Source organism: Tachypleus tridentatus, chromosome 1 (genome assembly GCF_004210375.1).
Source record: "Tachypleus tridentatus isolate NWPU-2018 chromosome 1, ASM421037v1, whole genome shotgun sequence".
Taxonomy (NCBI): domain Eukaryota; kingdom Metazoa; phylum Arthropoda; class Merostomata; order Xiphosura; family Limulidae; genus Tachypleus; species Tachypleus tridentatus.
Window position 1 is genome coordinate 95,806,203 of NC_134825.1, and position 27,419 is coordinate 95,833,621.

The 27,419-nt window shown below is 35.0% G+C and overlaps 2 protein-coding genes across 29 annotated transcripts in view; one reads left to right on the forward strand and one right to left on the reverse strand.

The window, feature by feature from the left end:
• The window catches only part of LOC143256111 (calcium-independent protein kinase C-like), a 95,450-nt gene extending 84,275 nt beyond the window's left edge, over positions 1-11,175 (reverse strand). For 3 of the 18 annotated variants that reach the window (XR_013031162.1, XM_076512928.1, XM_076512910.1), the window contains exons 1-2: positions 10,899-11,168; positions 8,395-8,482 (exon numbers count right to left, since the gene is read on the reverse strand). The gene's annotated coding sequence lies outside the window, so the exon portion shown is untranslated. Of the gene's footprint in view, positions 1-8,394; positions 8,483-10,777; positions 10,866-10,898 lie in introns of those variants that run through there. The other 15 variants (XR_013031194.1, XM_076512953.1, XM_076512960.1 and 12 more) reach the window with 11 other exon arrangements.
• Positions 11,176-14,181: 3,006 nt separating this feature from the next.
• Positions 14,182-27,419, forward strand: part of LOC143256160 (MAP/microtubule affinity-regulating kinase 3-like) — a 121,387-nt gene continuing 108,149 nt past the window's right edge. For 4 of the 11 annotated variants that reach the window (XM_076513056.1, XM_076512975.1, XM_076513050.1 and 1 more), the window contains exon 1: positions 14,182-14,550. The gene's annotated coding sequence lies outside the window, so the exon portion shown is untranslated. Of the gene's footprint in view, positions 14,551-14,636; positions 14,775-15,102; positions 15,372-15,727; positions 15,798-17,287; positions 17,446-27,419 lie in introns of those variants that run through there. The other 7 variants (XM_076512985.1, XM_076513021.1, XM_076513040.1 and 4 more) reach the window with 6 other exon arrangements.

The following is a 27,419-nucleotide window of genomic DNA, read 5'->3' on the forward strand; positions in this document are numbered from 1 at the left end:
GCATGATATATCTTTAGCATAGAACATCAATCTGCTTCCCAAGTGGTGGAAAAGAGGTGACGAAGGATGTTCAGTGCTCTTGTACATTTAACCTGTAGCTGCTTGATGTGTGGTACAAAGGTCAGCTTACAGTCAAAGATAAGCCCCAAGAACTTTGTTTCAGGGACCACAGACAGCACAACTTTGCCAATATGGAGTTCAGGATCAGGATGAATACCCCGTCAGCAGCAAAAGTGCATGCAAATAGTTTGAGAGAGAGAGAAGTTAAAGCCGTTTGCCGTAGTCCACTTCAGTAAACGATTAAGGGCAGTCTGTAGCTGCCGCTCAATATACCTCGTTCGATGACTGACAGGAGATGTGAAAGTCATCAACATAGAGTCTGTTTGCAACAGTAAGAGGGAGTTGTTCAATGATGGCATTAATCTTTATACTGAAAAGTATGACATTCAAAACACAGTCCTGAGGGACTCCAAGCTCCTGTAGAAAAGAATGGGAAAGTGTTGAACCCACACGAACTTAGAATCTCATGTCCATTAAAAATTTTTAATAAAAATGGGCAAATGGCCCCGTAACCCATGTATACGGAGGTCTCGCAAAATGCCGTACCTCCAGGTTGTATCATAAGACTTCTCAATGTCAAAGAATACTGATACAAGATGTTGTCATTTGAGAAAGCCTTCTCTGATGGACATCTCAAGTCAAATCAGGTGGTCCATGGTGGAGCGCTGTTGTCAGAACTCACACTGGGTGGATGAGAGGAGGTGGTTTGATTTGAGAATCCAAATGAGACGAGCATTAACCAACCTCTCTAAGGTTTTACAGAGACAGCTCATCCAAGCAATTGGACAGTAGTTTGACAGAATCTTGGGATCCTTCCCAGACTTATAGAAAGGTAGGACAACAGCCTGGCACCAGGCATCAGGAAAAACATTCTCCTACCAGATCCAGTTAAAAACAATCAGAATAGCAAGAGAAGCAGGAGATAGATGGCATAGCATTTCATAGTGTACATCATCAGGTCCAATTGATTTGCTGCCATACGAATGAAAGGCCAGCTTGAGTTCCACCAGTTAAAGGGACGATTATAGTCACAGAGACAATTAGCTTGAAAGGACAGAGGTGTTTGCTCTGCCTAAGTCTTGATGGCTAAGAAGGTAGAGGAATAAGCAGAAGTGCTAGAAGCCCGGCAAAAGCTTTCACCTGGAGTATTAGCAATGCTCCAGGTATCAACTATTTCCTGGCCAACAGAGAGCAAGATCGAGAGGGAGACAAAATTATACTGCCAACTGACCTTTCCAATCTTATCTCAGATGACTTTGGGACTGGTGATAGAAGATACGCTGGTTGTGAAAATGTGTCACGGTTTTAGGAATACACTGAGCAGCTGCCTGTATAATACACTCAGTTACTGCTGCCACACAGTCATCTATTGATGGCTGAGAGACAATGACAGGATGAAGTCCTCCAAGAGCAATGAAAGAGGGCCAGTTTGCTTGATCCAGCTTCCACTGGGGCACACGGGTCAGGTGGCATCGACCACGGCCAGTCTTTCTCAAAATTACATGAAAACAATCACTGCCTCATGGATTATTGTCAACCCGCCAAGAAAAATTAGAGAATAATGAATGAGAGCCAATTGAGAGGTCAATAGCAGTAAAGGACTGACTAGGTGCACAAAAATAAGTAGAAGAACCAGTATTGAAAAGAGAAAGGTTGTGATCAGAGAACATATGCTCTATGGAGTGATCTCTCCTATCAACATCAGCACTTCCCCAGAGGGGATGATGTCTATTAAAGTCCCTCAGGATTAAAAAGGGAGATGGTAACTGTTCAATAAGAACATCAAGATCTGATTGATCATAGGTCTCTCCAGGTGACAGGTCGAGAGAACAAATATTAATGGTATGACCCAAGGAAAAAACAGATGGCTATGGCCTCCAAGGGTGTGTAGAGTGGTAAAGACAGGGTGAGTACATGCTGATCAACCAACAATGCCACCCCTCCATGCACTCATCCATCACACAGCCTGTCATTTCTGTACAAAGAAAACTGCTGAATGATGACTGTATTGGCAGGTTTCAGAAATGTTTCCTGTAAAAGGAGACATAAAGGATAGTAGGAAGCAATCAGTGTTTTGATGTCATCAATGTAAGAACGTAAACCTCAACAGTTCCAATGTATGAAGGTGGCCATTTTTATTTATGTGTAGGTGAATTGGGTGTAGAACACTTCTGTTTATGACCACATCTTTTTCTTTACTGTATTTATTCGAGGAAGGTCGATTGACCTTCATGGATCTTGCCCTAGGTCGATTGGGCAGGTCTATGCTGTTGGAAAAGGATCCCAGCAACTGAGGATGTGAACGAATGATCGTTTTGCATCTTGGGATGGGAGAATAAGATGAATCCAAGGAAATGCCTGTACCCTAAACAAAAGGAAGGGGATCTTGGGATTTGTTGGAATGTATGGAAGAGACAGATATGGGTGTTGAAGTTGATTCATCAACCTTTTTAACCATGGAGGTCAAAAGACTTTTCATTTGTCTTGAAAATGATTCTTTTGGAGGCACAGAGAAATTCGTCTGCACTCCTACTGTAGTAGTGGAATGGAGTGCAGTGGCATATGTCCAAGATGAAATGGTGGATAGCAACTTGCGAGCCTCAAGGTAAGTAATGTTATGAATCATTTTCAAAGTTCCACCTCTTTTTCTTCCAATCATGTACAGCAAGAATAAAAGTGGGATGGGTGAGAGCCATTTCAACTGATGCAATGAGGGTCTGTTTCATGCTCACAGGCATCATGATCCTTGCCACCTCAATGAGCTAATGTCAAGCAACCACGACATGACATTTTCGAGTGACCAAACCACTGACATTGGAAACATCAGAGAGGATTTGGAATGTATGGCCGTACTCTGCAATTAAGATTACCTGTCTTGATGTTGGCAGGTGGACATGGTGATGTAAATGTCAGAATGAAAACACTGGTTGGCATCATAATATGCCTCACTGCAGAAACTCCTTGGGTGGAGAAACCAGTGAGAATTTCAGACTCTGGGATGTTCTTCAAATCCCTCTCAACAATAACTCCTTGTGATGAATTCAAAGTAGCATGAGGTGTAATCTCTATAGGTTTATCCCCAATTGCCTTTGAATGTAAGAGGAGTTCAATATGTGGAGATGTGGATGTTTCCACCAATATGTCACCAGACTGAAGCTTCTTTACTGACTTTGGAGAACCAGCAAGTCCCTCTAGTCCCTTCTGAATGAAAAAGGGAGATATTTGCCTTAAAGGTTTGGCTGAAAGTGAATGCAATATAAGAAAATGAGGTACAACAGGTGGTACAGATGGTGAGGATTGCTGCTCAGAATCTTCAAGAAATTGTTGTTTACCTATAGACTGTTTTTTTCACTATTTTATTAAGATTTTTAATTGGAGTATCCATAATAAAGAAAGAGAAATTTTGGTGCCTGCTCACCCCATCCACCATGGAGCCCTATGAGGGGAAGCACTACAATGTCTAACAAGGACACTGCAGCAACACCAGGGTTTTGTGAGCACTATACCCAAACACCAGCATCAGATACAATGTCCAAACAACTGTTGAGAACATCCAACACTGGTACTTAGTTGACCCTAGTCCAAGTGGACCAGCCAACTGACTCGAGGAGAGCCACCTCAAGGCTACCCATCTACAGGAATTCAAGGCCAAAGTGGTGTGTCAGGGTTGGACTCCTCAACCCCCAGGATCCTCTCCTCCCCTTCACAGGTTGCCACACACAGCAGACATATAGGTGGATGTTTAGATCCCAGAGGAGGTGGACTGAAAGAACAGAACCCTCATCACATACAGGAATCCACAACGAGGAGAGTAGGGAGGAAGAACAAATGGAACAAGAAAGATGGAAGACAATATACAAAGATAATCCAAAACATCTTGTAAATAATCAAACAAAATCCATGCATAAAAACAAAGTGTAGATACTGTTGGATGAGAAAGGATGAGAAAATTGGAAAGACAAAAAGGAGGATATGACTGTAGGAGGTTCAAAAGCATATATGGGAAAAGGCCAACAGAAGAATAGGGATAAATAAAAAGCTTGGACCAGACTTGGTTGAGCATATCCACAATCAGCACTGGGGTTATTGAGGTGAGTGGAGAAATCATCCAAAAAGGAAACACCCAACTAAGTGCATACATACATGAATACCCAAGCATCAAAGGACCAGTCTGTTGGTAAAATACTGTCGGGTTGAAAGATGATTGGCAACAGGATTTAGAGCAACTGGAATGTTATAAACATTATGTCAAACACATAACAAATTGGCCCAGAAAGAAGAAGTCCAATGTATGAAACAGAGAACTGGTTGGTCAGTTGGCATTTAATGTTGCAATGCTACTAGATTATCTGTACCAAACTACCAGCAAAAAAAAAAAAATGTAAAAGTAAAAATTGTTATAAAATGTAAAATAGAGTTGACAAAAAACAATGTCCAAAATTCAGCTAAAAGATTTAAACAGAACTGAAAAGGATAAAGGCTTGTAAAAAGTTAAAAACAAATTGGACAGTGTCACCAATGAAATGAGAGTAGGAGGAAGTTGTGTAGTGATAGCATTAATCTTAATACTGTAATGGATTTACTAATAGACATTTTATTTTAGCATCTGCTTTAGTTAAATATACATATTTAGAAGTGCATGTAATTTATACTGTTAAATGTGTATTGCTAAACTAAAGCTTACTTCTTAAATTTGTAAAAGGTTTTTGAGTATGAGAATCAAAATTATATGTTATATAATAGCACTTTTGTATTTTTAAATATTGTTACAAATTGTTGAAGAATTGATACCTGAAAGATCCATAATCAGACTTCAAACTCACTTTTTCTTGGGAATGATCAACAGATATGAATAAAAACCCATAGGAGGAGAAAAAAATCTACTCAATAGCATGCTTCTGCTTGAGATCCAAAACAGTTTCTTTCAGACACTGTAAACAAACTGGATCCTGAGAAGGAAGGATTAAAACAGGAACAGAAGACAAAGGAGGAGAGGAAGAAAAACAAAAATTCAGTCCCTCTGACAACATCCAAAGGACCCAATGATCTACTCCAAAAGGATACCAAAGGTTAGAAATCCAGGCCAACAATGCCACTCTACAGTACCTGAACCTAAGGAATAGTCAGTGTTGAGTGTGATGCTGTGGAAGGCAATAGAGAAAGCATGAATTTATTGAAGTAGAAACACAGGAAATGGAAAAGGTAGAAGTGAGGAGACTAAAAGAGGAGAAATGGTAACAGAAGCAAGAGAGGATTTCAAAAGATAGAAAAACTAGAAAAAGAGATTCCAACAAAATTTAGAATAGCCCCAAAAATGGACTAAGGAAGGAAAGGAGCCAGCCTAAGGTTATGCAACTACAACACAAACAAATGTACCTCATATAACAGAGCATCCCTGCCTAATGAGTCCCAAGAACAAAGCAACCAGATACAGAGATAAAAAGCTGAAAAATATAAATATATCAACACAGAAAAGAAAAGAGAACAATAATCTGCCTAAAATTCCTAAGGGGAATGGCAAATGGCCTTTAAAAGCAGGTGGATATACAAAAGATAATGTAGTAAAGTAGTAAGAGTGAGCCAAAGATGTAAGAATTAGGCTGAGGAAAGGTAAAGAGGGGAGAAAGGATCTTATCCCTATACCTGAGTAAGAGTCCAACATCTGAGAGTCAAGAAAGGGAACTCAGCATGATGGTAAATTAAAGTGTGCATATCCTCTAAACAAGGGAGACAAGAAATGCTGGCTCCAGTGTGAGTGTGAGAAACTAATCTGCTTATACATGAATATCTGGAAAAAGGGGAAAATAAAATAATCAGAAGCTAGTCAAGAATGAAGAAGAAAGGAAAGAAATCATAACACACAGGAGAAACTGACAAAAGGTAACAAACCTGAAGCAACATATCCAAAAAGAATGAGGTGGATTAATAGCAGAAAGTGCACTAAGAGGAGATACAGGAAAGAGACTGTAAAAAATCTTCATCGTCTTGAATAAGATTCCCAGGAAAAGGAATAGTTCCTCCCAGGTCAGATGATGAACCATGCCACATATACGACCACAACTCCCAACACATTACAGAGAGAGGTAGAGGAGCCCAACACTATGGTAGTAATCTGTCTAGCAGGACCAAGAACTTTTGGATTCTCATAAAATGAAGTAACTATAACATAAATTGGAAGTTCATATTATAGAAAGGAAGAAAAAAATAATAACAAACCTTCCACAAACCAAAACAGAAAAATTAGTTGTCAAAAGATGAAATATTAATAATGGCATTAGTCACACATCTGCACATCTGAGTGTCAAATTGAGAAGTGATGACTGAACAATCAGTACAGAAGCAGTCAGCTGTGCTACACTCCTATTGGGAGAATTGTTGCATGCTCATTTTCATGCTGCAGTACATAAATTTAGATGTAAGCCTCAATTCTAGTGATGAACAAAACATGGAACATGTACAACTTAACATTTATGGATCACAAATGGACCTATTGGTTAATATCAGCTGTCCCATCCTCTAAACCAAACTAAAACTATTCTAAATAAAAATAAAGCTAGCCCTTATCATTCATATATCTACCAAGCTTTCTTTTAAACTCACTCAAACTTACTGCCCCACTACAGATTCCCTTTAACTCTTGGTTTTCTTCAAGAGAAAACAATTTTGAGGATTTTAATCTCTTCTCATACGACAACTCCTTTATCCCAGGTATCTTTTTTTAATAATCTTTCTCTCAATCCTTTCTAACAACTCAATATCTTTCCTAAGATAAGGAGCCCAAGACTGAACACAGTACTCCAAATATGGCCTAACCACTGGCCTATACAATATAATTATAACCTCTTTAGACTTTTATTCAATATTTCTGCAGATACAACCTAAAGTCCTTTTTGCCCTACCATTATTAATAGCACATTGCTTGAATAGCTTTAGAGACTGACTGACTATTACACCAAGATACCTTTCCTTCATAACACTGTTAAGATTATTCCAATCCAAATTGCACCTCAAATTATGATACCCCACATGCAATACCTTGCATTTATCATAATTAAAAATCATCTGCCATTTTTTTGCCCAACTCACTGAATGAATTAAATCCTTTTGTAAAGCAGCAGCAGCATCCTCTTTACAGTAATTTATTTACCATTCCTTCATCTCTGTCATTAATGTAAATAAAAAGAGCAATGGTCCTAAGGCTGAGCCCTGAAGTACACTACTTGCAACATTAATTCAGTTTGCCTGAACTCCATTTGAAACAACTCTTTGCTTTCTTCCATCACATCACTCTTCTATCCAATTAGTTAACCTATCCTCCACACCTGTAGATATATTTCTTTACAAGCGTTTTCTGTGGCACTTTCTCAAATATTTTATGAAAATTCAGATATACCAAAAATATACCCTTACCTTCATCTACATAAGCAGTAATATTTTCAAAGTATGTCAAAAGATTTGTAAGGCAAGATTTTGACTTAGTGAAACCATGTTGACAATCTAATAAAATTCTGAACTTTATTACATAACTTTGCAAAGTATCTTTTATAAGACTTTCCAAAATTCTTTCAACAACTGGTAAGTTTAATGGGCCTAATTGCTGGGACAACTTCTGTTACATACATTTAAGACAGGGCAACAAAAAATTGAGAAAAGCTGATATGTGAGTGGATATGAGGTATCATATTGGAAATATGTTCTGTATGAGGTCATTACAATATTATTTTAGTTAGGAGAAATATACTTCTCATAAAATCATAACACAGTAGCAAAAATTTATTAAGCATACACGAGTCTTTTTTATCTATGCATTATTAATTAGTAAATCAGATTCATTATCAAATAAATCTAAAAGATTTAAGTTGCATGACATACCACTATATGTAGAGAGAGAGAAAAAAAGGTTTTCAGTTTGTTTTTTTTCTCTCTGAAAGATCAATATATAAAGTAGGGTTACATTATAAGGATAATTTACATTGTCTTGAAAAAGAAGAATACCAGTCACCATTTAATATACTAGCATAGAAGATACATCATGAAGATTTAATTAAGCTCATTACTAATACTAAATTTCAAATCATGAACTAAAACTTTCTTTCTGACATGACTCAAAACCTACTTTGAGTAATTAAAAATAACTCATTAAAAGGATGTAGTGACAGATAAGGAAATATATGTTTAAGCTTAAATATCACCTACAGTTTTTTAAGACTTAAGGAATACATTTCTTTTTTACAATCATTTGTTGTTTATGAATTCAACTGTCTTTGCTATCACTAGAACTACATCAGTTCTACTAAAACAAAACTGATAATGCAAGTAAAAGAATATGCTAACCTAAGATCCTCTATCATGTGTAGGGCACTTGAGCATGTTCTACAAAAATTTGATACTGTTCTTTTGTCCAATCTAACTTGATGAAGATCTAGTAAGGACAAATAACAAACAGAGATTCTGAATAAAAGAGAGCTTGTTCATTCACAACTTGAAACTTATGATCAATATTAGAGAAACTGCTAGAAAACAGCTTTTAATATTATAAAAAATATTGTCTTTTATTGAGGACAGTTTCATATTGGATTATAGATATTGATATGGTTTTATCTGATGATATACTCAGTAGAAGTCCAACATTTTGTGGCTATAAAAGTGAAGGTTATACATTTTACACCTGTAGTCTTTGATATTTTAATTTAAAAGTTTATTCTCATAGAGAAGGCAGGAGATCTTAAGAGGTAGAAAATTTTACATTTTATATTTTTAAGTAGATCTTTCTTCATAATGATAAGTAACAGCTTTAATTATGAAATGCTTTTTAGTATTTTTAGTTTCAAAATTTATAATATATCCAAGAATTTATAAGAACAAGTTATTGCTGATATCAAAAATTGATATGGTAAACAGGTGCTAACTCAATTTGGAAATACTAAAGGATTATATTTAAAATTTTCCAAAAGTAAATTACACATTACTTTTCTTAATGAATGTAAATGTTTATAATTACTTCTCCATTTTGTTAACTTTAAAAATACCTTTCCTCAGTTTTAACACCCTAGATGGTATAGTAAAACTCAAACTGAATTAATTTTGAGATTACACAAAAAAGCTATTAAAATATTTGTCTCATTTATTCACATAGGCACATAAGTTACTAGAAAACCAAGTACAATATTTGACTTTGTACACTTACAAAATTTTACTAAATCACAGAATAATAAATCTGTATAAAGCTTAGAGAAAAAAAAAAAGAGTTGGTTAGGTTAAACAATTTGATGTTACAGCTAAATAAAATGTGACTTACAGAATAACCTAAATTTTATTTCTAATTACTCAATAAGTTTTGAGTTACAAATTTAATTAGCTCATTGTTTAAGATTGCCTTAAGGGAGCCAGGTACTTCTGGAAACCTATTCTTATATGTAATGACACTATACATGAGATATGTTTATTTACTAGCCTTGATGTCTTGTCCATATTCTATCTTCCCTATAAACCCACAAACAAGAAAACAATTTTTGCTTATTTCTCTTATCCCCTCCTACAACACAGTCTAGCCAACCTGCAATAATAAACAGTAACCACTAATTCCATTCTTTTCTTGAAAACTCTACTGACTAGCTGCTCTAGAATAAAGGTAATTGCACTCCTCATATATGATTATTCTTTATATAATCACTTGCAAATGAAGCAGAATATCTCAAAAAATACTTCAGCATTTCACAAATTTTTTTGACAAATTAGCTCTTAAAAATGTGCATCCTTAACCAATGGCCAAAACAAATCTTAATATGTAACAATGTTAAATAGCATTAAAGTGATATGTATGTGTGTGTATATATATGTATATAACAGAATTTAAATTTTGAAAATACTAATTTCTTTAATAAAGGAAACATGGTTATTGTGGAGAAACAAAGGGCTTTAGGTATAATTATGGATGCACAACTAAATTCTTCAGCTGAGGCTTGATTATGGTGAAAAACTTATAATAATAGAATTCAAAGATGCATCTACACAAATTTATGGGTATTCAAACCATGTATAAAAATGCATATAAGGCCTGAATTAGGATGTGTTCAGACTAGGTCCTCTTTTAACACAAAGAATGCTTATTAAAAATTTAAAAAATTTGTTTAAAAAATGGAGCTGTGTTAAAAGTTCTACTTTTTATTTTTCACTGTAGAACCACAGATTAACTACTTCTTGTGTCCAATTGGTGGTTGTACAAACTACATAAACTTACTTAGTTTGAGAGAAATAAATTTGATATTATGGAAAAATGCCTTGTTCTTTGGTAGCATTACTTCTTTGATGTTATTAGTGTTTAGTATATTTATGGTCCAGGTTTCCTGTGATAGTTTGAATTTTATACACAACTACTGTTATAACAACACATAAACTGTAAATTTTAAGGATTTTTACAATGATTGTTTCAATTCAAACAGGATTGATCTCTATAAATAAAATATTTTCTGGCTTCTTTATTAATATTACTTCTTATTTTGACAATGTTAAACACTTCATAATTCCAAAGTCAATAATATTAAATTGATTAGTAGAACTAGATAGTAAAAAAACTAGATATACACTACTCTGTACTCATAAAAACTAAAATGCTAACAACGTTGTAACATTAAAAACAACAAATTTCATTATTTGGTTTACTTTGGTTTTTAATTTTTTAATAATTAATAGATTCGAATGCAAGAGCCTACATTACATAAAATTTAAAACTTGACTAGCTGGTTAATATCTATGACGGATGAAGAAATGCCCTCGAAGAACAGGAATACTATATGCCTTCTGTCAAGTTTCACTTTGCAAACTTCTTTTGGACTTACCCGTTATCATTTGTCGTTAGGCTTAATATCCATAAAATTAAGGTCGAAGGCAAAAAATCTTTCTTTTTAGATATTACTAGAAAGCCACATTAACGCGTCTAATACATTATATAGGATCTGAAATTATATTTACTTTCTTCACTTCTCAATTTAACGTCCACTGCGATGAATATTTTCTAGTCATATTTCAGATACAAGAAGTATTGTCTTTAAAAGGTTTAGATTGTTAATCATAAATTTTTATTTAGAATAATACTAACACATCACAAGAGGTCACTAGTTAACTACTCAGTGCTGTCAGAAAGATGTCCAGTTTTGCGAAAAGGAAAAAAAATACAGTATGGTGCAAAAGTGTTAAGACAATAGTATATTTTGTCATTCTTTCAATTTTGTAAAGTTTATTATTCCATGCCATTATCAAATGTAAAATTTAACACTATGATAACGCTGCACTGGTCTCTGTTGATAACTAAATGAGCCAGGATGAAAAATGCTTGGCATGGCCAGATGTTTATGACGCTCGGCAAGCAGTCTAAGGGTCGCGGATTCAAATCCCCTTCCCACGAAACATACTCGCCCTTTCAGCCGTAGAGGCGTTATAATATTATGGTCAATCTCACTATTCGTTGTTAAACGAGTAAGCCAAGAGTTGGCGATGGATGGTAATTATTAGCTGTCTTCCCTCTTGTCTTTCACTGCTGAATTAGGGACAGCTTGCACAAATACCTTTACGCGAAATTCAGAAGACAGACAGGATGAGAATACTAATAATTCTTTAGATTTTCCCTATACTTGTACCAAGAGCATGTCCTAAGAGTTCTACTTTAATAAACACAGTGATCAAATTTAGGATCTGAAATAACTATCATGGAACCCTATGCAGTGTCTTAACTAAATAGAAAGAACCTAGCAAGAAACTAGCATATGGCACATGTATATGTTAGAAGACATCAATTTAATAGCATTCCACAAATCAACCTTGATAAAAACAGAGTATAACACTATATATTAAATTTAGTTGTCATACCACAGCCCAAAAAACGTTGAGAATTGTCAATAGAGTAGATAAATCGCATAAAATCTTCACTCGATGTTAGATGGACTTTCCAAGAAATTGCTGCATATTAAAAGTGCTTCCCAAACACTGTCAAGTACATCCTCGATCGTGCGATCGAGAGCGGTATATTTGAAAATAAAAAAGGAAAAGGCAGAACACCTATGTTCAATGATACTGATGTTAAGTATCTTCATTTATGGAGTCTTTGGGACAAAAGAAAGATTGTCACTGATTTCAAGCATGAGATAAACGACCATATTACGAAACGATAGAAAAGTGTTCAGATGTACAATACCAAAACGAACAACGTGAATGGAAAATTTGGGAGCTAAAAATATCTTTACTTCAATCTCCAATTATTGTCAAGAAACTGAAGTTTACTAAAACAAGTACAAAAAATTGGACTGTTTATGATTTGCAAAGGGTGTTATGGACAGATGATCCAAATTTGAAATATCTAATTAAAAGCATTGGTTGTACTTCTGGTAGAAGAAAGGTGAAAGGTACTTGCCTCAACGCATAGCACGTACCATGAAACATGAAAGGTAGTGTAATGGTTTAGAGGCGTTTTTCTGTTGAGTTGATATTTGCAAAATAGATGGATTAATGGACCAGCGCAAGTACCATCAGATACAGATCTGTCTTGGTATACCCAGTAGTTTGTTTATTCTTGCTAAAACAAAGGATTATATTACCGAGAAGATAATGACACAAACACTCATACAACCTGCGCAGAAATTACTTAGCTGAGAAAAAGACTGCTGGAATCATTCAAATGACGCAATGACCCTCTCAGAACCTTATCTCAACCTAATTGAGCAGATCTGGAATTTGGTATATTGAAAAATTGGCAAATCAAAAGTTACTTACGAAGAAATTTTATGGAAATGTATTAGAAACATTTGGAGTAAAATCCCAAAGGGCACTTCGATTAAGTATGTTCCAACAATGCCTAAAGGAATGTTTGTGGTTATTAAAGCAAAAGGGAGACACAGAAAATACTAACCGTTTCCCGAACTCAAGCACTTACACTTAGTTTCTGCTCTACTAAATTTTAAGATCAATATAATTTTGATGTTTCATCTCTGATTAAACTTCTATTTTTTTTTAAAGTAACCCGAAATCTAATTTTTAACTTTGTTCCAACACTATTGCACACTACTGTATACAAAACGCATATGAAAGATCATTGAAGTATGAGTCAACATCATATTTTTGGCTTATGAAAAATGATGAATCATGAGGATTATAGCTAGTAAAAATAAAGTACATGCTTTATTTTTGTTCTGAGAAGTCGAATTAAACTTTGCCAAACTATTACTATAGACACATAGAGGATTTCAACTTCATTTACTAATAAGATGGCTTGAGCTTGAGAAAGAGAGAATGAGCTGATTAAGAGATGGTAGTATTGTATTCCAATTTCATAATACCACCATATTATTAAGATTCATGTGCCTTCTGTACCACAGTTAGACAATGCCATTGAAACATAAGAATGGTTTCAGATGACCTATTTTTGGAAAGCCTCACTATTGACCTTCATGCAAAACGTGCGACATTACAGTTATGTTGTTTTTTGTTGTTTTTTTTAAAGATATAACAGGTATTTCACCCGTAAAATGGTAAAGGAAGAAAAACAGATAGAACAAAGAGAACTTTACGACTTTCTGGACCTCGTGTTTTGCAAAGACAAAGAATAAACGAAAATTTTAAAACCAATTTACATAAATGAGAAGGTTGAAAAAGTATGAGGAATGTGTATACTACGAAGCGAACCTACTAAATTTAATTTTTTGAGGAAATTCGTTTGCCTAAAAATACCACAACAATACTTCATGCATATGGGAATTGACACATGGTGTCAGACATATTTGAAAAGCTAGAGGCCGAGAGAGCTTTCACTTATATTACACGTCGGAGATTTTAGAGAAAGTAGATATACAAAGCCTATACAATATCAATGAGATTCTTTCTTTTCTTCACTGAAGTTATACATTTTAGTGGGGAAGATAAAAATTCACACTGGATGTTCAGAGATGTTAAGCAAGGAAACAGTAAACTAGGACGAATATATATTTTTTTCAATACATGTCTATTTTGATAGTCACAGTTATACATATCAATGTTATATACATATATATATATATATATTTAATTTAATGGAAAATAAAATAATGAAATTATGGTACTGAGAGCTGTTCTTAAAATGCACAACTGTTAACATTTTTCTTTTTCTTTTTTTTTACGTAAGAACTGTCGTTTCAAAAGTACGAAATATTTTCTGATGAGCGTTATATTTTATACCAAAATATGGAAACTGGGTTATATGCATAAACCAAAATAAAAGTTATAATATAACACATACCTTGGTTTATTAGTATCAATGAAAATATGGAGTGATAACGAAACAAATTGTGTTTATTTTACCATCGGTTGGTTGCAGTTAGCATTAAGTTTTAATTTTTACCTTTACAGCTGGTAATTGTGAGTGTAACTTAGATATCTTGTCATCTTTGGTAGTTGGAAAGCGATGAATAAATGCTTGTGATGTGTTAACCAGCATAAAATGAGAAAAATCAAAGAAACAATTTTGTAAGTAAATTATCAGTTAAGTGTTAATCAAATAAACTGTATTATTTGCTTGTAAATATGAAGTAAAGATTTTATTACAATTTATGTAAAAATAGCTTCTTGGTGTTTGCACTAACAGTAGTAATTTAGCTGGCTTATTCGGAACGTACCGCTAGACTACCTTATTATTTTTACTTTAAAATTAGTTGATTACTGTGACACGGTTTTGCACATTATTTTTGAATGTAGGTTTAGTTTAATAAGTTTATCAGGTTTTGTTCAAATTGATGTTAGATTCACTCAGTATTATCCATAGCTTATTAAACTTAAGTCTTAGTTGTTGTTACTGTTAGTGTTAAATCTTTGTTACGATTTAAGAATATAAATTGAAAATGTTAATAGTGAAGGTTGGAATATTTCTATTGTATGTGTATATATATTTTAAATTATGGTATCACTCATAATGTATTACTATCTATATTACTATACTTGACAGTTTAATCAAGTTATCTGGAGTGAGATGAAAAGGAATGAATATATCCCTTTTATAGTTTTGCATTTAAATTTCCAGAATTATTTTTTACCTCATCTTATTTTGTTATTTCACTCTACAATCTTGGTAAAACTTTAGTTTGTTACAGGTAACAGTTAATTATTTCAGCAAAACTTTTCTTTCAACAGTAAGCTTCATTACTTAATGTGTGAAAAGCATGCTGTACAAATGAACATTATATATTTAAATATTGTGTATAGTTTTAGTCCTTATCCATGCATCAGAAGTTCTGAACTTACAATATAGGCGCTTTTATAAGACAGCTGTTGCTCCTAAAATGTAAACAGTGGTAAGTTACCAGAAAATTGAAATTTAGGTAATGTTGCTCTGTTTTTTTACAGGGAAGGTGATAAAAGTTTTCCTGGTAATTGCAGGCATATTATTCTTACATCAATTGCAAAATTTTTTATTATTCTGATAAAAGATACTTCTTTGCAAAGTCATTTGAAAGATTTTAAAACATTGTTGGATAGTCAGCATGGTTTTATTAAGGGAAAATCTCTCTTCAATAAGTTTTTAACATTATTTGTAAATGTTATTGCTTATGTAGGTGAGCATATGGGTGTAGATTTGGTATATTTGGATTTTTAGAAAGAATTTTACAAGGTCTACCTGAGAGACTTGTTAAACAAATTATCTGTATAGGTGTGGAGGATAGATGACTCACAGAAAACTGATTGGATGGAAGAAAGGAGAGAGTTACAGATGGAGTTCAGTTGAGTAGATTATTATCACAAGTGGGGTGTTTTTGGGCTCATTGCTAGGACTTTTGCTCTTTTTGGTTTAAATGAATGAAAGAATGGTCAATAAATTACTCACATTTGCTAATGATATTAAGGTTTTTGGTGTTGTTACCTGTACATGGATGCTACTGCTTTATGAAAAGATTTAGAGTATTTTGTGAGTTTGACCAACAAGTGAAAGATGACTTTTAATTATAATATATACAAGATAACGTATGTGAGATATCATAATTTGATTTACGAGTATGCATTTGATGGGAATAATCTTAGCATTGTCATGGAACAAACAAATCTTAGTTTCCTTGCTTTCCAGTTTCTTTAACACATCCAGATAGTGTACTGTTGCTAATGTTAGTGCAAACAGAATTGTAGATTGTACCTGTAGTAATATTGAATACAAGTTTAAATAGGTTACAGTGTTATTGTATATGTCATTAGTTAGACCACATTTGGAGTACTTTATTTAGCCTTGGCTCCTTACCAAGAAAAGGACATTGAATTATTGGGAAGAGATCAGAGGAAGCCTACTAGGATGGTACTAAGGGTAGATTAAGATATCTCATCTTGTTTTGTCTTGACATAAGAAGAGTTGGAGTGCTTTTAGAAACTTGCACTATAAGTTTAGCTGTACATAGCTTGCATAAAACTAATTCAAGTGTTGTTCAACTGTGAGAGAAAACTATAATATCATCAATAAAAGCATTAAAACATTCAGTTGCTCTTGTTAAAACCTATCCATAAGTCTTTGGAAGATGGCAAGTGCATTTTTAAGACCAAGAGGTATCACTTTAAATTGATAAAGTCTGTTATTTGTTATGAAAGCAGTTTTATGTCGCTCATCCATTTGAACAGTTATTTGGCAGAGTTCACTGAATAAGTCTAACGTACTGATACAAGTTGTCTCCAACAAAGCATTAAAAATGTAACTTACATGAGACTGAATAGTGGTCAGATTCTGAGACTTGATTTAACATCCTGTAGTCAACACAGAACCTAAAATCACGAATTTTCTTGACAGTAGTGGAGAAACCAAAGAAGCAGAGGGTTTCATTAACCAATAACGAAGCATTTCATTCATTTGATCATGTAGTACTTCGTAATGTAGTGGGAGTTTACCAAACACTGGCTCTTTTGACGTGCTTACAATACTGTATTCAGGCAAATCAAGTTTATTGTTAAAAATGTTGTGTTTTTTTCAACATAAGTTGCTTTAATTGTTTAGACTATTAACTGTTTAAATATGAACATATTAAGTCAGTATGTTTTCAGTTTCAAAGTTATGCCTAGCAGATGACACATTTAATTCAAGAACATTTGTGAAGAAGTTAAGAGCTGCTTTGTTTTGCTGGATGAAGTCTAATCTAATAAGACATGATACAGCCAAGTATTTGATGACAAAAAAAACATTTGTTACTAACAATTTTGCTACAAAATATTTGATACTTTGTTATTCCACCTGCAGGACACATTACCAGTACTCCAAGATTTTAGTTGAAGTGGTTGATCATTTCTTTTGACTTGTTCAGTGTTCAAAAACTAGTTCTGATCCAAAAACTTTCCACCATTCTGATGACATTTCTTTCAAACAAGAAGCCACAGTTTCCACCCATTTATTCTCAGGTACTTGATGCATACAACAATATCTTTCTAAACTTTAAAGAAAGTCTCAGACAGAAAAATCCAACATATTGTCAAACTTTTCAAAAGGCAGGGGTGATGGGTTTGTTACTGTGGTGTAAATCAATGAATTTTCCTCATGCCTGTAGATAGAATGGAGTCTTGATGTGTGTGGTTGAGGGGGAGGATCTCTAAATAGAAGATAGTCACCATGCATGTTAGCATTTCTGTCTTTTAATCCCTTCTCATATGACAACTCCTTTATCCCAGGTATCTTTTTTAGTAATCTTTCTCTGTAATCCCTAAAACTTCCAAAATGCATTTAGAATATTTCTTTTCAGTAAAATTATAATTTATCTGTTATTTTCTTTACTCTAATTCCATACATAAAGGGACAACTCCTTTATCCCAGGTATCTTTTTTAGTAATCTTTCTCTGTAATCCCTAAAACTTCCAAAATGCATTTAGAATATTTCTTTTCAGTAAAATTATAATTTATCTGTTATTTTCTTTACTCTAATTCCATACACGGTTTATCAGTTTGACTGATCTCCAACCTCCCAAAATCTAAATAAACCTAAATTGCCCTCTTTTTTTCTTCAAATATAGTGTGAAACTACATTCCTTTATTCTAAATAGCTTAAACTTGTAACAGTATACATTTATGTGTAATTAAATTGTATTGTTTTGCTGCCCTGTTGATCACCCTTTGAACCATATCTGACTATGATCTGTGCCATTATAAGTTGTAAATCACTCATGGCATCTGGAGCTCATGTTACAGTATTGATTCACATTATCCATGAGCTATGGCAGCTGCTCATGTGGGTAACTTGTGAAATATTTTTATTATTATTAGCTGTTTTGCTTGATTTTATATTAAGTAAAAAGGTGACTATTTTTATGTTTTAGTTACTTTTTGTAATAGTAAATAAAGAATAAACATGAAAAACAGGAAATAAAGTGCAAACCCAAATTTCTTTTTTTTTCTTGCTGTTTATTGCCAATGAAACTTGAGCTTTTTTTTTTTATCCTAATGGCAGTAGTGTACTAAATTTTTATTTCAAAACTTACTCATCTAAGCATTGAGAACACTTGCTTCAGTCTTTTATACTCACTTGAATGCCTTAGGCCAGGGGTTCCCAAGCCTTGGCAGGGGAGTCGCGTAGCCTTGTTAGAAGTAGCTTGGGATAACATTAATTTTATTTCATCAATTACATTTTCATGCTCTTACATTTTTTTGTTTTGGTGCAAAGCAAAATGTGTGCTACGTTAGTTCAATGTCATTAGGTGATATTATGGGTGTATGTATGCGTGCCTGTGAGTGAATGTGTATGTATCTGCAACTGTATGTATGTGTGTACTAGTGAGTAGGGAGTATGTGAGTGCACGCGCATGTACGTATGCTTGTGTGTCTGTTTAGCTGTGATTAAGTGTGTGTGTGCTCGCTGTCGACACGTGAGTCACATGTCCGTTGCTGATTGGTGGATGATGAATCGCACGACTGGCCACGCTCCCTTCCCTCCCAATACTTACCCCATCATTACTCTACCTGCACCCCCCACAAGTAGTCAGTGTAAAATCTACAGTTGCCAAAGCATTCATGATTCAACATTTTTATTTTATTTTAACAAGGAGATAAGTAAGCAGTAGAGGTGAGTTGTGTCCATGGCTAAACGACGCAGATACTCGGAATGCTACCTCAACATTGGCTTCACCACTGTGCTCGCCAACGACGGCATCGAGAAACCACAGTGTGTTTTGTGCCATGCTGTCCTGAGTGCAGAGTCAATGAAACCATCAAAACTCAAGTGTCATCTCGAGATGAAACATTCAGAACACGCAAAGAAGGGTTTGGATTTATTTAAACGGCATGAACGGTGTCTTAAAAGCCAAAGAATTGATAGAAGTGGGTCATTTTAGCAGCAGAGTGCAGCCGTAGTGGAAGTTTCATATGAGATTGCATTCGAAATTGCTAAACAAAAAAAAAACGATTGGAGAAACACTTCTTAAACCCTGCATGATGAAAGCAGTAAATCTTATTCTTGGAGAAGCCAGTGCAAAGAAGATGCAGCAAGTATCCCTGTCAAATAATACTATACAGAGGTGCATTTCTAAAATGTCTGTGGATGTGAAGGAACAGGTTTTGACTTAAATCAAAGGTTCCCCTTTGTTCTCCTTTCAGCTCGACGAGTCAACAGATGTAAGTTCATGTTCTCAGTTGCTTGTCTTCGTGAGATACATTAATTCAGGTGACATCAAAGACGAATTCTTATTCTGCAGTGCACTTGAAACCACAACAAAAGCTGATGATGTCATGGAAAAAGTTTCAACTTTTTTTCAAGACGAAGATCTTCATTGGGAAAACGTGTGGGGTTTGTACGGATGGGGCACCAGCCATGCTGGGATCGAATTCAGGATTCCAATCGAGAGTGAAGAAGCTAGCACCTCAAGCAAAGGGCATCCACTGCATGATTCACCGATATGCTCTCGCCAGTAAGACTCTCCCTGCCTCTCTGCAGGAAGTGCTTGAATCTGAAATCAAAATTGTAAATTATGTGAAGACTCAAGCTCTCAACACTCGCCTATTCAAAGAACTATGCAAAGACATGAATGCTGACCACAAAGTCCTTTTTTTTCTACACAGCAGTACATTGGTTGTCGAAAGGAAACGTTATTAATCGTGTCTTTGAAATGAAAGATGAAATAAAGCTGTTCCTGGAGACTCAAGAAAGGAAAGATCTTGTAGCTCACTTCGAAGATGAAGTATGGAATAAAAAGGTTGCGTACCTAGCCGACATTTTTGACCAGCTAAAGAAGCTCAATTTGAAGCTTCAAGGAAGGGAAACACATGTTCTCCTTTTTCAAGATAGTCTTTGGGCCTTTGTTTCCAAACTGCAGAACTGGCGTCGGAAAACCAATCTTGGAAACATCGCTATGTTTGAAAAACTTTGTGGAGTGACGGATCAGTTCCTCAAGGATGAGATTACCGAACATCTTCAGTCTCTAGAAAAGGAAGTCGAGCGTTACTTCCCTGAGCTATCACAGGAACAGGAGGCCCTGGTAATGAACCCATTTTGTACTGAACTTGATGTATCCAGCATCCCAGATGATATCAAAGATGGATTTCTGGATCTAAGGAACGACTCTTCAGCTCGTGATAACTTCAAGGTGAAATCCGTGACTCAGTTCTGGTGCACTATGTATCAGTCATACTCCAAAGTCAGCATGATAGCTTTACATGTCCTTGTTCCATTTGCTTCTACCTACTTGTGTGAGGCAAGATTTTCCATCTTGTCAATATAAAAACAAAGAATAGGAACAGATTGGATGTTGGAGATGACATGAGACTGGCTCTGACAAACGCTCGGCCACGAATTTCAAAGCTTGCTGCTGAAATGCAACATCAGGAATCTCACTAGTTGGGTTGGATAGCTGTTCAAACCTATGTTAATATTATTTTAAGAAATATATGTTCTTTTTGTGAATTCAGGTTGAACCAATGTGATTTAATTTGCTAATAAATAATTACAGAATTTTTAAATATTTTGTTTAGATGTTTCTTTCCCTCTCCTTCACAGAAAATAAAATAAAAATTAAGCTGCTGATAGTAAGCCCTAAGTAGGGGGTCACATGGGTTTCAAACTTTTATGTAAGGGGTCGCAAGTGCTAAAAGGTTGGGACCCCTGCCTTAGGCAAATCATAATTAGTATATTCCTTCACCCAACTTCAATGCATCCTCTGTTCAGGTATTGAATATAAGCACCTCAATCTGTTAATGTTATCACTTTTTCTCAACAAAGCATTTGACACAAAGTTCTATCAACAGGAGTGTTGTGATTAGTTACTATTTATACTGTGATTTTGAACATAGTTGACATTTCTATGATTATTTTTTTCATTTATATTTATACATTACTTAAAAAATACAGTATTGACATGTAATAATTCTCAAGTTAATATTTTGAATACAGAGGTCAACTTGAGCTCTTGTCTCCCACCTCTGCTGTCTGGTGTTTGTGAACAGCCAGGGAAGGGGTTGCTATCAGTTGAAGCTATCTCTAATATTATCCAATGTAAGATGCAGGTGTATAAGATGTATAAGACTGAGAGTGTCTGTTCAAGCAATTCTGAGGCTAGTGGAGTGTTTGAAAACAGCTCACAACATTTCTTACCCTGAGGCTCGAAAGTTACTGTCCACCACTCCATCTCGGATGTATGGTGTTGCACTCCATTCCACTGCTACAGGGGGGAGGGGTGAACACGCATCTCAGTCCCTCGGACAGAGTTGATTTCAAACAATGTGAAAAGTCTTTTGCCCTCTGTGATTAAGAAAGTTGATGAGTCAATGTCAACACTTATCTCTGTCCCTACCATTCCTTCCAGCAACACCCCCTAGACAAACTTTCTTTTGTTCCAGGTGTGGACATTTTTTCAGGTCCACCATTTTCTCTGGCTCTGAGATACATGAAGATTATTTATTCATGCCTTCAGTCACTGGAAGATTCCAGTGACTGAGACTTGCTACATAACCCTGGGCAGGATTCATAGAGGTTGATAGACCTCTTTCTACTAGAGAGAATAAAGAGAAAAGACATGGTCAAAAACAGAAGGGCTCTCTGCCCAGTTCTCCTTCACTTAAATAAAAAATGGCTACATTGATACAGTGAAACTGTTAAGGTTTCTGTTCTAATTTAGATGACATCAAGGCACTGATTGATTTTTATCATCCTGTTTGTCTTTCATTACAGGAAACATTTTTGAAACCTAATAATATAGTCGTCTTTTGTCAGTTTCTTTGTACAGAAATGACAGGTTGCGTGATGGACAAGTGCATGGAGATGTGGCACTGCTGGTCGACCAGTACGTGCCCCGCTTTATCTTTGCCACTCAATACACCCTTGGAGGCCGTAGCCATCCATATTTCCTTGAATTATACCATTACTGATCAGTCAGACCTTGATGCTCTTATTGAACAGTTGCCGTCTCCCTTTTCAATCCTGGGGACTTTCATGGACATAATCCTCTCTGGAGAGGTACTGATATTTATGAGAAAGGTTGCTTCATAGAGTGTGTGCTCTTGGATCACAACCTTTCTTTATTTCTTCAATACTGGTGTTTATGCTTACTTTCATGAACTTAGTTAGTCTTTTATTGTTATTAATCTCTTTTTCTGCTTCCATTCACTTTTTGATCACTTTTCTTGATGGGTTGACAATGATCCACAGAGCAGTGATCTTTTTTCTGTAATTTTGAGAGAGACTAGCTGTGGTCAGTGCCCCTGACCTGCATGCTCTGGTGGAAGCTGGACCAAGTCAACTGCTCTCTTTCATTGCTCTCTTGAAACATGATTCTGTTGTAGTCTGTAAGCCATTGATAAACGACAGTGTGGCAGCAGTAACTGAATGTATTGTTCAAGCAGCTGTTCAGTATATACGTAAAACCTCGACACGTTTTATCCATGATATTTTTGTCTGTGGTAGAATCCTTCCTGCCAGATGGCATCGAAGATTCAGAAAGGGACCTGGAATATCTTTCTTAGATATCCCATACTTTCAAACTGAGTCTATTTTCAGAGGGCCTGTGTACATGCTTGGCAGGTTTTTAACCGGATGTGGTAGGAGAATGGTTTCCCTGATGCTTGGCACCAAGCTGTTGTGCCTTTTGCTAAGTCTGGGAAAGATCCCAAGGTTCCTTCAAACTACCATCAAACTGCTTTGACTTCAGAGAGAATTGTTCATGCTCATCTTGTTTGGTTCCTTGAATCATGCAAACTCCAATTCGAGCAGTACTCAAACTGCACTCTTTATACTGACTCACTTAGTTTTCATGTTAGATCACTTATTGTTTTTGCCAATATTCAAAGCTGATGGGCCCATTTTCTTTAATATCTACTTCTGTCTAGTTTTTCTGGATACCGGGCCACTTTGGTATTCATGAGAACGAGCTCACTGACACCACAGCTAAATCTCTCTGCTCTGGCATAACCACCCCTGTGGCTGTTCCTTACATGGACCTTGGTCCTGTATTCAAGGTTTGGCTCTGTGCCAGCTGACAGTTGACTTGGAGTGAGCAACGTAAAAACAAGCTTTTCCAAATAAAACCCTATATTGGACTTTGGTCACCTTGCTTTGGTAAGGATTGGAAAGTGGAAGTTGTTCTAAGTAGACTATGCATTGGTCACAGTTTTTTAGCTCATTGTTTTCTTTTATCTGGAGGTGATGCATCAGTGTGTAGTCTGTATAACACTCAGGTCACAGTAAGCCACACTTTACTGTCTTGCCGTCATTATGAATCTCAACGATGGCACCATTTTAAACATGTTTTGTCCAAAGATTTATCCATAATGTTAGACAGTGTTATTGGCGGTGGTGACACTGTCCACCTTGGAAATGTTTTTAGTTTTTTTTTTAAGACTGTAAAGTCAAAATACACAAAACCAGGACTGGAAAGGTCAACTTCAGGTGACTAATACTGCTGTGTGAACTATCTTTCAGTCATCCTGGCAAGTTATTATTAAAATTTTGCTACAAATCTTTTAAAACTTTTATTATTTCACTTTTTGAAAATGGCCATAACATCAAATAACTTGGAACCAGGACTGGAAAGGCCAACTTCAGGTGACTAACAGTGCTTTTTGAACTTACCTGTTAGACTTCATGGCAAGTTATGATAATTACAGTTATGCTACAGAAAGTCCTTTATGACTTGTATTACTGTAGTTTTTCTCTTATCATTGTAGACTAGATGTAAACATTGGTTTTATACTATTTATATTTTTTCTTATAAACTTTGTTTTGTTGTACTTTAATTTCCTGTTGTGAATTTTACTAAATTTCCTTTAATTTTAAATTTTTACTGGATGTTTGGTACAGATAATCAGTGATGTCGAGAAACCCACTTGTTGAGAAATTTATATGCAAAAACGGCTCGTTTTGGGTTGAGAAAATATTTTACATAGAAGAGCGAACAACGTTTCGACCTTCTTCGGTCATCGTCAGGTTCACGCTGTTAGACTTTGGTACAGATAGCTTAGCTGCTTTGTGCCATAAAACTCCAAATCAACCAAACCACCAACTACTCCCTGTAGCTATTTTGACTACAGCTGTTAGACTTTTTAATAGAGGTGAATATTTTCCTCGATCATATACTTTTTTATTTACAGTGACCCTTTATTTACAGAGGCTTCACCTCCAGCATGTTTGAGAATGTTTGTCCACGCTTGGAGAAGAGGACTAATTTGTTGGGCCCTGCTACTAGTGTTCCTGAATGTTTTTTTTTTCAGATATCAGTAAAAGTGGCACTAGGCTCTGCAGGAGCCTTCAAGATGAGGTTTGTCTGGCCAGATTTTACACAAAGCTGTCCTGGCCCTTCTCTTTGATCATTGTTGGTTTAGTATATTGTTCGTGGAAGGTGATCCACTATCTCTTCGTAATTCCAAATGCAAAGTATTATCAGGTCTTTAGTTGCCCACAGGTTCCATGTTTACTCCATATTTCAAGGGGCAAGTGGAATACTCCTTGTCCACTTGGTTGAGGAGTGAGGATGAATGTTAATAATTTCAGACCAGATGAGCTCTGTTCCTTTGATTGAGTGGGATATACTCAATCTCATTATTCAGAACCTAGCATGTTGTTTTTAGGTCTTTTTTAGGTGGAGAAGAAAACTTGTTCATTTAGGTGTTGCTTACTTTCTTGTTATGATTTCAGTGGTGTGACACACATCATTCTGTTGTTGGGATCCAATCAAAAGTATATACAGTAAAACCTGTCTAAGGTTGAATCACACGGGACCGACTAAAATTTCTGGCTTAAGCAGGTTTTTTGGCTTAGACAGTGAACATGCATTCGCTTAATTATACATAATTTTTGAGCTGAATGTTATGCTTGCTTAACTCAAGGGAAGTAAGATGTTTTTGAATAAAGTTATTATCCTATTTATGCTATATTTATTAGAATAAGAACAAAAATAAACATTCAAAATATACACAAATACACAAAATCTTAATCAAATTTATTTCAATAAAGTCCAATTTCAACTGTTTCATTTTTTTAATGGGATTTCTCGTGTGGTTATTAGAGAATGCCAATTCTACAGCCTTTTCATGAAGTTCATTTTCTCCCTTCATTTCTGCATACAATTTGATAGTGTTAATATAACTTAACACTTGTGATGAAGTAGGAATTTCTATTTCCCCACAATCTTTTCCATTTTGTTCATCTTCTGAATCTTTCACACTGTTATGATCTTGTGATTGTGTTATAGATTTTAAATCAGTTTCATCATTTTCTGTTAAAACATTTTTGTCAACGTTCACAAAACTTTTCACATTCACAAAATTATCTGCATCAATCTTCTCAGAATTTGGATTTCACTAGAATCATCATAACAAACAACTTCTCCAAAATCTCTGCCATTATCAAGAATAAATCCACAGTTTTGAAAGCACTTTATTGCACATTCATCTTTTACACATTTGATTGAAAGACTTAAAAATGCAATTGCATCTAACATGTTAATATTGTTGTCATTTTAAATTCTCTCTTACAGTCATCCATGTTTGCAATAATATGCTGAAGCATCAATTTTCTGTATTTCAATTTTATACGCTGTATAATTCCATTATCTAGTGGTTGTAGAACTGATGTACATGGAGGTAGAAAGACTAAACAAACATTTGAAAGTTGAACTTTTGGGTGACAAGGTGCATTATCTGGGAAAAGTAGAATATTCCTATTTTATTGTTATATTCTTTTGTTTAATTTAACTCCAAAATAATGTTGGCAGAAAAAAGAACAAAATATATTTAACTTATACTTACTGTAAGAAAATGTCCAAGAATTTATTAATATTTAAACACATTATTAATTAAACAAGAAATTATTAATATTTATAGAATTTAATATTTAATTAAAAACATTTTTTCCACCTTACTCAGGTTTTAATTCTATTTGTTGATAGATGAGGTAAGTGAAAGATGGTTTTCCATCCATGTTACACAGGTTCTGCCATATAGAGGGCCTTTTATAAGAGAAATTTTGAGATAATGCTGCAAAAGTTTGATATTTCCAGCTTGTTCAGCTTTCTGCCTCATGCACTTTCCAGTTTAAACAGGTTTTACTGTATAAACATTATGGTTCAGTAACCTTAGCCACCAACATGAGATATAGGTACCACAACCCATTAAATTCAACCCCAAGTTGTAGAATCTCAGCTGTCTGGTTGAGACTGGCTTATACTAATGATTACTCATATTCTATTCCACCTTCAATATAGGAAGCGAGTTCCAGGTAAAGCACTTATCTGTTTTGGATGTGGTGCAGTTCTCCCACTCTTGTATCATTTGTTTCTTTTAGTACAATCATGTTCTATACAAATGCTTCTCATATGGATCATGCTTGAACTGGCCACTCCACTTTCTCTGTATGGGATTTTAGTGATAGTGTCAGCAGATGGTATGTGTAGGAAGTTAACATTTTCTAAAACTGAAAATATATTTCCACTAACACTCATCTCTGTTGATACTCTTCCACCCTACCTTCCCCCTAAAAGATGGTTTGTCTCTCAAAAAAATGATTACATTATCTAAGGTAGACTTGTATTTTATGGATAGAGGGCATATTGAAGTTGGTGGAGAAATTAGCAAATTAGAATTTCCCTAAGGTATTAGAGTGAGGTATGAAAGACTTGAGGAAGTATGTACAATGTTTAGATGTGTAAAGAGGGGAAACCCTGGAGGTAGAGAAATAGCTAGCATCAACAGAGGTTAGTATTATCTTAGGAAAATGTTAACTTTAATTAAATACTGCACCACAGAACATTGACTAATAACATGTAAAAGGCAGACAATTTTTTCTAACAATCGCAATTTTTTGGCATCCTAACTATGTGAAAAGAGCTGTTACAAGATCATTCAATCTAGCCATTGTGATTCCCATGGGAATTGAAGTTGTATTATAAGTGAAATTGATGCTTAT